Raw genomic sequence first — 12,024 nt, 5'->3', positions numbered from 1 at the left:
AATTGTATGTTCACATTATTGAGAAAAAAAATTTAATATATACATCTAAAATAAAATTATGTACTGCATAAATATGTATGTATATAATATTTATTTATTTATTTTTAATTTCTTACACAGTGACTGCTTTTGGTTGATACCAAAGACAGGGAGCATGGCCATTGAACTTGTGCTAAGGAGTGATTCGACGTCATTGTGTGTGGATGGAGCAATTGATGCGAAATTAGTTGATGCTGCTTTCTACATCATGTCAAAAAATGAAACAAACAAGGGCAGGGAACCAAATCTCTATATTTCTTCCTACATATTTGTAAGTGCCAAAATACTTTTTCTACAAATATGTGATTGTGCAATTTCATATATAGTGTATAATGATTGGTTCATTTTCATATACAATGTATCTTTCTTGTTCCAACTTCATAATTAGTGTCCACTTATGCTCATAAATAGTGCCCAATTCTTCGTCTAGTTTCATATATAACATGCAGTTCTTAGTCAACTTTCATAAATAGTGTGCAGTTCTTGGTCCACTTTCATAAATAGTGTGTAGTTATTCCTGCAGCTTCATAAATAGTGTGGTTATTCATGTAGTTTCATAAATAATGTCTAGTTATTCCTGTAGTTTCATAAATAATGTTTAGTTATTCCTGCAGCTTTGTAAGTAGTGTATCACTTTTGGATGAGTTGTCATAAATAGTGCCTAGACAACTTATTGTCCATTTGTCAAATATCATATTTCTTCTTATTCAAACAGAATAACATGGAAATGGAAAGACCAAAGAGTGATGTTGAATATCTTGACCAACATTTGAAGAGAATATTGGGAGAAAATATGGACAAGGTTGGCAAAGTGTTCATCCCGATGAAGCACTACTTCCATGTCACTTTGATAGTGTGGGTCATTCAAAAATGAACAATGACACATTACAATTCCAAACTACCAAGGCTTGAAGGAGGTAGAGACCAATATTTTGACCATGCTCTACAAGTGGTAAGAACAAAACCTTAACTAAAATTCATTCTATATACTAAATTTCAAATGAAAACAAATTGTTTCATACAAAACATTTTAATTATTCTTTTTTGCAGTGAAACAAGATCCAAACAATATACAAGGACTTCAAGAGTGACAACACCATAACAATAGATATTGAAAGCTGCAAGACTTGTGCACAACAACGAGAAGACTCGTAAGTATAAACTTTATAGTACATAAGCATTCAAATTCTAGAGTTACTGTAACTTCAAATATAAATGACATCATTATCTGTCATCTAATACTATCGAGTGATGCACTCATCTATCATACTTATATTTTCACTACAAATTGCAGTTTGGATTGTGGGATCTTTATCATTCACTATGCACAACATTGTTATCTCCTCTTGATATTAAAATTGTACTGAATCTTATAAATTGTCACTAAATTATAAAAAAAAAATATTCACCTATTCGTTAATTAGAAAAGCAGAAGTAAAAGCAACAATACCACATTAATAAAAAGTTTACACTATTTTTAAAAATTAAACTATTTTACCAAATGATCCAAAAGGTACAAACAAAATATAAAAAAAAATTAAAAAAAAAGCCCAAAAATAGTACTAAAATAAAGCTCAATAAAGGTCTAACAAATTTTACCAACTATCCAAGTTATACAAACCACCCCTGTGCAAACAAACTTCCACTAATGAATGCAGCCAAATTTAATTTCTAGAAACTAGAGAACAAAAAACTAGCAAAAGGTCCTTAGTTCTCCATATCATCCAAGTTCTTCATAGAAAAAGCCAAGCAAAAATTGACGAACTCCATCAACAACTTCTTCGCACAAATCTAGGTAAAGAACAAACCAAGGTAACAATCTTACTCTATTCCTCCACAAATTTAACAATTTTAAACGTAGTTCACTACTTGCATAAATTAGATCAACTCGAATCAACCACAAACAATGAGATGCAAGAACTTAAACATCATTTCCGTAAATCAACCTTTTTCTCTTCACTCAACATCATTCAACACATATCCACAAAACTAACACATTTTATTTACTTAGATTGTAATGTATAAACTTATATAATCCTACATTGCACTTATGCAAATCTACAAAATACTTTGCGTTTTTCTCAATTTCATAAACAGTCGCTTATGTTGGTACATTTTCATAAACATTTTGCGAAAATATCTTAAGTTTCAAAAATAGTTCGCAAAATATCTTCAATTACAGAAATAGTTTGAAAAAATATCTTCAGTTTCAGAAATAGTTTGCAAAATATCTTCAATTTCAGAAATAGTTCGAAAAAAATATCTTTAGTTTTATAATTAGTCTCCAAAATATCTTGAGTTTCCTAAATAGTTTGCTATTTGAGCTTGCATTTCATAAATAGTTTGCAATTTAGCTTTATTTTAAGAAATAGTTCAACATCTATCCTATTTTACTCTTTTATTTGCACTAGAAAATGTAAACTTTCATCCAGTTATAAAAGTAATTGCTATTTATATAAAATAGTGTGTCAAGCTCAACCAAAACCAATGCTCAAATGATATCAACAACAACCAAAATGATGTAACAAAGGAAAATGGTTGGAAAAACATAAAAGATATCACGTACATTACCGAAGAAGACATTGTTGTGCAAAGTACACAAAAAAAGGGCACAAATGTGACAACCCGTTCCTAATTTTACGTTTTTATTAATTTTAAATGAATGAATTGATGAAAATGCCCCTAAAGGCGTGGGTGTTGACTTTCGTTGACCATCATATTGAGAGATGTAGGAAACATTCTTTTAGCATAGTAGTGACGAGCACTACGAACTCGTGAGCGTAAACGAAATGTAATTTGGAGCTTTAATGAAGGAGTTATTAACGTTTAAAGTTAGGGGCATTTTAATAAATTTAACCTTCACTCTAGAAGGCTCTAGATTTTCTGGAGCAATTTGATTGAGCCACGTGGACGGTTGTGATGAAGAGTAGAGAAGAGGAAGGAACGAGAGAGAGATGGATGAGAGGAGGAAGAAAAGAGAGATGGGGAAGGGATTACCCAATCAGGAAAGGAGAACGGGGAGGGAAATGAGGAGGATGGACCAATCAGAAGGGGGGAAATGAGGGAAAGGAGAGATAATGAGGAACCGGCCAAACCAGACCCCCTTCGACCCACGATCTGACCTAGCGGAATCTATGATTCCTAAAGCATGTCACAATAATTTTTCCAGCAAATTAAAGGTACTCACCCCTTGGAATCAACCTAGCATCCTACCCTCTTCAATTTCCACTCAAAAACCAACGAAAAGTGGCCTGGAAATTGTACAAACTGAACGGTGGGTGCGATGGGCCTCATGGCGGTGATCCGCCATTCCTGAAGCAAACTCCGTTAACCACCACCCCTATTAGACTCTACTTAAGTGCATGAACAAACCCCAAACAACCTTGGAGGCGGCGGAGCACCGGAGAAGTCGAATCAAAGGCCACTTTTTTTTGCAGGACAAGTATATTATTGATCTCTACAATTTTATGCAGGACAATTTCGTCCAGTATTGGCTTGATAAGGCAAGAGAGTCAACGAGTGATACAAATCTTATGGATTCAACTTAAAACACAATGAAGAAAATAAATTCCATCAAAAGTGACTTTGAAATCCAAGTCAGTGAAGACATGACATGTGCACAATAGAAATCAACTTCATAAGTAAAAAAGTTTACAACATTTCTACTTCTACATAGACTTTGTGTTTTTTGCAATTTAAGATACAAAAGAAACACAAAACATATAATATCAAATATAAAGTTAGAAAGTATTAACTCAACGTCATTGCCATTTTTTACATAGCAAGATAGAAGTGTGCCATTGTATTTGCTCTTGATAAAAGTACCATCAATGAATAACATAAGGCAACAAAACATGAAATCTTTAAACCATGCATCATAAGAAATAAACAAATCTATTGGTCTCTGGTACAACTTCAAGCTCAAGCACATATCTGGGATTGCTTGAACGGGCAAATTCAACATACCAAGGCAAGAACTTATAAGCATCGACATCATCACCATTTAGCTCAAAAATTGCCATCTCTTTGCCAAAGTATGCAGTAGCATAATTAATATCTAATCCATAAAATCGCCTTAAGTTTGAAATAATCTCCTTCAGCTTAATAAGATAATTTGATTGAACCTTATCCTTGATGAGAAGCAACAAATTAAAGGCCAATAACTTTGTTTTTCTTCTTTCAAATCATACCCTTGCATGTATACACATTAGGCAACTTCTAAATAACGAAAAAGTCATTTCTTCTTTCATATCACACTTGGACGCATAAAAACGTCAAAGACAACCATCATATTCCTTCCTAGAACACTCAAATACTTCAAATCAAAACCACATTTAACAGAAAACTTCTTCAAATTATCTCGGAAATCAACACAATCTCCCCTGAAAATTTGCCCCTCAGATGCTATGTAATTATCCCATTCACATGACATATAATTATGGATACCATGAGAACCATACTTCTCTAAATGATCATTTTCACTAATAATAATCATAGAGTCTAATGTACGGCATGAAGAAGATATGCTATTGATGTGAAATAATCCAACACTCAAATTAAAACCCTATGATTGTAGTATATGTAAGTAGGGATCGTTCTAAACTGGGGATTAGGAGGGATTGCTAATCTACTCTAAACTGACTCAAAAACTCAAAAACAAACTTAAAACACTTAACTAGACTCTAAAGACTTGAAACAAACTTAAAAGACTAAGTAGGCCTCCTTATATCCTAGCATCAGATTCAAGCATGCAAGTAGGCCTCCTTAATCAACATACAAGAATAAGTTTTGATAACGCAGATAAGTAAATCACATTCAAAACTCAAGAAACAATAATTGGATGTAATCAATTCATATAAAGCATATAGTCATGGCTTCGAATTCACCTCCAACTAAAAAGAAATTAGTTCCTCATGTCTTTAAAAACATAAAACCAAATTAAAACAAACATTGAACTAAAACTAAGGATAGAATACACCTAGGAATGTCCAGCAATCCAAGCTTGAATGGTAGGGCACGACTGGTGTGGTGATCTGATGATAGAGGGTGGTGAATCTGAAATAGGCGCACAATGATGTATTTTGATGTGAAATATTCTAACACACAAATTAAACCCTATTAAGATAGTTGTAGTATATGAAAATAGGGATCGTTCTAGACTGGGGATTAACTAGGGCTGCTAATCTACACAAATATGACTCAAAAACACAAAACTAGACTTCAAATTTGATGCGAAAATATATAAGCACTTAAATTAAACCCTCTTGTTGTCAGATTGTAGTATAAATGCAGGTAGGGATTGTTCTAAACCAGGGATTATGAGGGCCTGCTAAAATCTCTAAACTGACTCAAAAACATAAAAACAAAGTTAAAAACGTTTGAATAGACTCAAAGGACTCAAAACAGGTTCACAAGACTCAAAACAACTTAAAAACACTCAAAACTACCTAAAAACACCAACTAGGTAGTTTCTGACTCTAAACAAAACTTTGGACGAATTTAGGGTTTTGGCTTGATTCAAAACACTCAAAAACACAATTAGGATAGATTCTAACTAATTAGACACACTAAAGTAAATGGGGATTTGGTTTTGGATGAAAATAAAGTAAAACTAAGCAAAAACTAAAACTAGGCAGATTTGCCCGAATTTGGGAAAAACTATGGATGATGGGATAGCTAGAAGGTCTTTCTCCACACATGACATACTTGCATATAAAACGATTTCCAGTTGCTTTTCAATAAACCATGAATCTTAACACCCCAGATTAATTAGGTACGCTTAAATTAACCCTTAGATTTTCCTTTAGTTATTGGATTGGATGACATCATTCGACAACCCAAACATTCTTCACAAGTTCTCTACATGAATTGCATAATAGAGATACGAGCAAAGATAAGTTCTATGAAAATCATAAGTATTGACAAAGCATTCGTAACTATGATAAACAGGATACTCCTGCTAGGAATCTACTTAACACGATTGTGACTAGCAACCTTCACTAATTATGAATATAAGTTCGTAACGATTATGTGAAACTCCCTTATATTCTAGCATCAAATCCTTGCATGCAAACTAAGTGTGCACCCTTAATCAACAAACAAGAATAAGTTATCAATCAAACAGTTAAGTAAATTGCATTCACGATTCATAGAATCACAACTGGAAGTAATCAATTCATATTGCAAATATAGTCATGGTTTCGAAATTCCCCCTAGCTAAAAGGGGTTTAGTTCCTCATACTCACAAAACAAAGATACATAAATTTAGACATTGAAAACAAATAATGAAAATACCTAAAAACGCTCCAGCAATCCAACTTGAATGGCAAGCACGTCCAAGGGTCCTCCTTCTTCTCTTTGTTGTGGCACAAGGCGTGGGATGATGGATGAGTGGCAAATTATGGTGGTGGATGGATATAGGTGAGTTATGGTGAAGGGTGGATGGGTGGATGATGTAGAATGGTGCAGCAAGGACTTATATTTATAGGGGAAAGGAAAAGTATGGTTGGGAATTAAATTGGGAAAGAGTTTAATGCTCCAAATCCTCCCAAGAAAAGGGTAACAATCAGAATCCAAGAGGAAAAGGGCAAGTGAGGTGCGGCAACAAGGAAAAAGGGAAGGAAAGTGGTTGCCTTGCACGGCAAGGAATGATTCGTTGCAGATTTGGTGCGGCATCAATGTAGGAATGGGTAAGACCTTCTGGAAATCAGGTTTTAGGTGTCCTAATTTAATTAAAGATCCTCCTTGCAGCTGGAAATTAGGTGGGAAAAGGATTTAAGAAAGTTTAAGGACAAAATAAGGAAACATGGATAACTTTCCTTCTTTCTTGCTTGCATCCTTTACTTCCTTTTCTTGAATTAATTTCTTCATAACTTTAGCATAATTCTAACCTCATTTGGTCTTCAATTTCGTCCATCCTCTTGCTCTATGCATGTGATATTCATTCCAAGCCCAAAACTGCTCCAAAAGGCACCAAAATGCACTTTCTTGCCACTTTAGCCCTTTAAACCTACAAACACACGAAAATGGCTTGAAAAACTAAGTTAACTAAGAAATAAAAACATAAAGACACAAGAACAAGTTAACTAAGTCGCACAAATATGCTCCTATCAAAAACACTTAGCTAGACTCAAAGAACTCAAAACAAACTAAAAAGATTCAAAACAACACAAAACAATCAAATAGACTAAAACTAGACACTAGAGCGTGAATTGGACGAAAATTGTTTTTAACTTGACTCAAAATACTTAAAAACACAAATTGGACAGATTCTAACTAACTTGACTCAACAAAGTAAAGGGGATTGGGTTTTTGATGAATTTAAAGTAAAACTAAACAGAATTAAAGACTCTAAATACTTTGGATGAAATTGGTGAATTAAATGGGTGAATGGCTAGTTAGAGGGTTCCTTCTCCACACATAAAACATATGCATACGAATCGATTTCCAGTTATTCTTTCGATAAACCATGAATGACAATGCCCCAAATTAATTAGATTGCACCAATTGATTCTCAAATTTCCCTAGATTCATTGAATTGAATGGATAACGCATCACTACCAAATTATTCTTATCAAGTCCCCTAACTATGGAATACGCATGATAGAGACACATATCAAAGATCATTAAGTTCAACGGAAACCATAAGCATTGACGAGGCATTCATAACTATGAAAAGCATGTTACTCTTGCCTAGGACTTACTTAACACAATCGTGACTAGCGGCTTTTACTACTCATGAATATAAGTTCATAATGATTAGGTGAAATTCCCTTATACTCTAGCATCAAATTCATGCATGCAAACTAAGTATGCATCCCTAATCAACACACAAGAACAAGTTCTTAATAAAACAGATAAGTAAACCACATCCACGATTCATGAAACAATAACTTGAGGAAATCAATTCATATAAAACATATGATCATGGCTTCGAATTCACCTCTAACTATAAAGAAATTAGTTCTTCATGTCATTAAAAACATAAAACCAAATTAAAAGCAACATTGAAACAAATCTAAGGATAGAAAGAACCAAGAACGTCCCAGCAGCTCCAATGGTAGATTTCGAACTCTCCCTTGGATTACAAGCCACGGCACAAACTTCTCCTTCTCCTCCCTCCACGCAATTGCACCTTTTGAACTCTCTAAAATCTCTCAATTATATCTGAATGTATGAGGGTGTGGGTTCTTTGATTTATGCGGCAAAGATGTGTATTTATAGGCTGAAATACAAGGCACAATCCTTAAGGATTTAGATTGCACAATCCTTGAGGAAAATGACTAGGGTTTGGCAGAAATCCAAAAGGAAAAGGATTAAGGTTTCCAGCAGATTCTAAGGCTTCTAGAACAAGGAAAAACGCCAGATTTATAGGGTCTTCTAGAAAGGGTGGTCACGGCACCAATTTAGGGATTCTATAACATAAGGGTGCGACATGAATGTAGGGAAAGGATAGGCCTTCTAGAAATCAGGCTTTTAGGTCCTCTTCCAGCTGGATTTAAGGCACAAACTGATTTAGATAAGATAAGATAGGATAGAGCTAGATTAGGCAAGGATAAGATAAGATAAGGTTTGTTTGGATCATCCCACACATAAAAACGTGCCTCTTTCTTAAGTTTATCACGTTGGTGCTTGTTTAGAGTGCTTGGAACTTGTTTAGACACCAAATAATTCACTAAATCGGCATACCATGGCACACTTACCTCAATGGACAGCAACTGCTCATCTGGGAAAGTCTCTGGGATAGGCCCGACATGGACATCCTCTTCATGCACCATACGGCTCAAGTGGTCAGCCACCACGTTTTCACTTCCCTTCTTGTCTCGGATTTCAATATCAAATTCTTGGAGAAGAAGCATCCAGCGAATAAGCCTTAGTTTGGCATCCTTCTAGATCCTTGCCGTGAGTGTGTTTGATTTCTGCCCCTTCATTTTTTAGTCCAATTCCTTGTGCAATTGTTGTTTCAAGGGGATCTCTGTCCAACGAATCAAGATAATCATGCGCCAATGAATCAAACACATCAATAGAAAAACAAAAGTGATCATCTTTGGGAAATTTTATAGCTTTAAAAATATTAAAATCAATAATCTCCCTTTCAAATTCCATTGTTAAAGTCCCTTTGAACACATCGATCTTGGTGCGGACTGTTTTCATGAAAGGTCACTCTAGAAGGATCGGCAGTGGGGTAGAATGGGCTGAATCTTCCATGTCAAGCACGTAAAAGTCCACTGGGAATATCAAATTGTTAACCTGCACCAAAACATCTTCCAGAACTCCTTTCGGATATGCATTAGAACGATCGGCCAATTGAATAAAACCATCGTTTTTAAGTTCTCCTAAGTTCATAGATACATATATTGAATAAGGCATGACATTAATTGAAGACCCTAAGTCTAACATAGCATGTTCAAACTTAGTATTGCCAATAACACAAGGAATTGTAAAACTACCCAGATCTTTGCACTTAGGTGGTAGTTTTCTTTGCAATACCGCATAAACGTTTTCACTTACCTGGACCACTTCCTTGTTCGAAATCCTCTTCCTTGTTGTGCATAGTTCTTTCAAGAATTTGGCATACTTAGAAACTTGCTTGATTGCTTCAAGGAGTGGGATATTAACTTGAACTTTCCTAAAGGTTTCCTGAATGTCTTTCTCGGTCTCTTCGTCCTTTAATTGCCTAAACCTGCTAGGAAATGGCACATTTAGTGGAATAGAACTAGAAGAACTCGAATTTGGACTTACCTTGATAGGTTGGGACAATTTGGCGGCCATAGGGGGCCGCGGCAAAGTTTTATCTTCCTTTGTCGTGGCTTGTTCTTCCTGTTCTTCTTCTTACAGCAGCTTCTCATCCTCGTTACGGCTTTGTTTGGATGCTTTTTGGTAGTTTCCAAGCTCCTTGCCACTTCTCAATGTGATGGCCTTAGCAGTTTCAAAACCTCATTTTGAATTCACAACGGTTGAACTAGAAAGCTTGCCTTGCTCTCTGAATTGGCCCATGAATTCTGCCATTTGCCCCATTTGTTTCTTCAACTCATCCACCTTCTTAGCTTGATTGAGCATTGTTTTGTTTTGATTTTGCTGCCCCTGCACGAAAGAGGTTAGTAATTGAACAATTTGATCATTATCCATGGATGTGCCTGAATTGGTTTGGGCAGGTTGTGGTGGGACTTGTGGTGGTACGAATGGCCTTTGATAGAGCTCGGGAGGTGGCTTTCTATATCCTCCTTGTTGTTGGGTTTGTTGAGGCTCCCTCCACTTAAAATTTTGATGATCTTTCCACCCCGGATTGTATGTGTTTGAGTATGGGTCGTTCCTTTGCTGATTTTGACCTTGATAACCTATGGCATTTGCACTTTCCCATCCTTCATTCTCAATCAATTGTGGACATTGATTATTGATGTGCCCTTGCATAGAACACACGCCACACACACTTGGTGTATTTCCTTGCACTTTGCATCCTTCCATAAACTATGAAAACATAGAAGTAAGGTTAGTTATTTGAGATTGCAAATCAAAAACAAACTTACCTCATTCACTTGCTGCCGTGAGATGTCTCTTTGTCCAACACCTTCGTATTGTTATGCATTCAAGGCTCGGTTCGCAATTAAGATTTTGGCAGCCACCGATGTTTTGTCAACTAAAGCACCAACCGCTGAGGCATCAAGCATTTGTCTTTCAATTGGGAAGAGTCCCTCGTAGAAATATTGAAGTAAAAGTTCCTCCTTTATTTGATGTTAAGGGCAAGATGCAAGTAGACCCTTGAAACGCTCATAATATGCAGGAAATGACTCACCTTGGCTTTGTTGAATGCCACTGATTCTTTTCCTCAAAATGATGACTCTTGAGGTTGGAAAAAACTTTTCTAAAAATGCTCGCTTCATGCTTTCCCACGAAGTGATAGTTTCGGGTGCTAACTCGTATAGCCAATCTTTAGCTTTATCCATAAGAGATAATGGAAAGTCCTTCATCTTTAGAATCCTCCCATCGACATTGATAGGGGTCATGCTTGAGCACACCACTTCAAACTTCTTTAGATGCTTGTTTGGATCTTCCATGGACAGCCCATGGTACTTGGGGATATGATGCAACAAGCTTGATTTCAACTAAAACTCGTCAGTTTTGCCTTGGGCAGCCACGGGGTATTGAATGCAAAGGGGTACGGCATTGTCCAAGCCCGAGGCTGAAAGTTCTTTTATTGTACGATTGTCCGCTACCATGACTTCCTCTTCTTCTTGTTCTTCAAACTCAAATTCAGCCTCTGAGCTTGAACTAGGTGGATTAGGTTCTGGTTGCTTCCTCTTTCTTCTCAAAGTTCTATCAAAATTGTTGTCGAACTCCAAGATGTGTGCACTAATATGTTGAGAACTACGAGTCATAAACTAGTACCTAAAAATAAGAAATAAGCACAATCAGTAACCAGGTGGAAGGCACGGCAAAAGCACACAATAGACACACAAACACATGGACACACTTAAAAGAAAACACAAAGACACGACACAAACAAGGGATTAGCAAGTTTGCTAATCCCCGGCAACGGCGCCAAAATTTGATGTGAAAATTAACTCGACACACAAATTAAACCCTATTGATGACAATTGTAGTAAAGATGTAAGTAAGGATCATTATAGACCAGGGATTAACTAGGGATGCTAATCTACTAAAAACTGACTTTAAAACACAAAATTAAACTTAAAAACAGAAAACTAGACTCTAAGACTCTTAACTAGACTTATATAACTCAAAACAAACTAAACTAACTCAAAGCAACACAAAACAATCAAAAAGACTCAAAACTGACTCTAAAGAGTTATTTGGATGAATTTAAGACCTACTTGACTCAAAACACTAATTTGGACAGATTTAAACAAGTTTCTAACTAAACTAGCACACTTAATAAAAGGGGGAATTGTTTTGACGAAATTAAAACTAAAACAAAGAACTTGCAGAAACAAAGCAATTTAAAAACGAATTTAGATGAATTCAAGG

General features: G+C 35.6%; 1 pseudogene; it reads left to right on the top strand.

Moving 5' to 3' along the window:
• The window catches only part of LOC126592159 (uncharacterized), a 34,050-nt pseudogene that overhangs the window by 1,108 nt on the left and 20,918 nt on the right, over window positions 1–12,024 (top strand).

The sequence above is a fragment of the Malus sylvestris genome, chromosome 12 (assembly GCF_916048215.2).
Source record: "Malus sylvestris chromosome 12, drMalSylv7.2, whole genome shotgun sequence".
NCBI lineage: Eukaryota > Viridiplantae > Streptophyta > Magnoliopsida > Rosales > Rosaceae > Malus > Malus sylvestris.
This window is presented reverse-complemented; position numbering and strand designations above follow the sequence as displayed.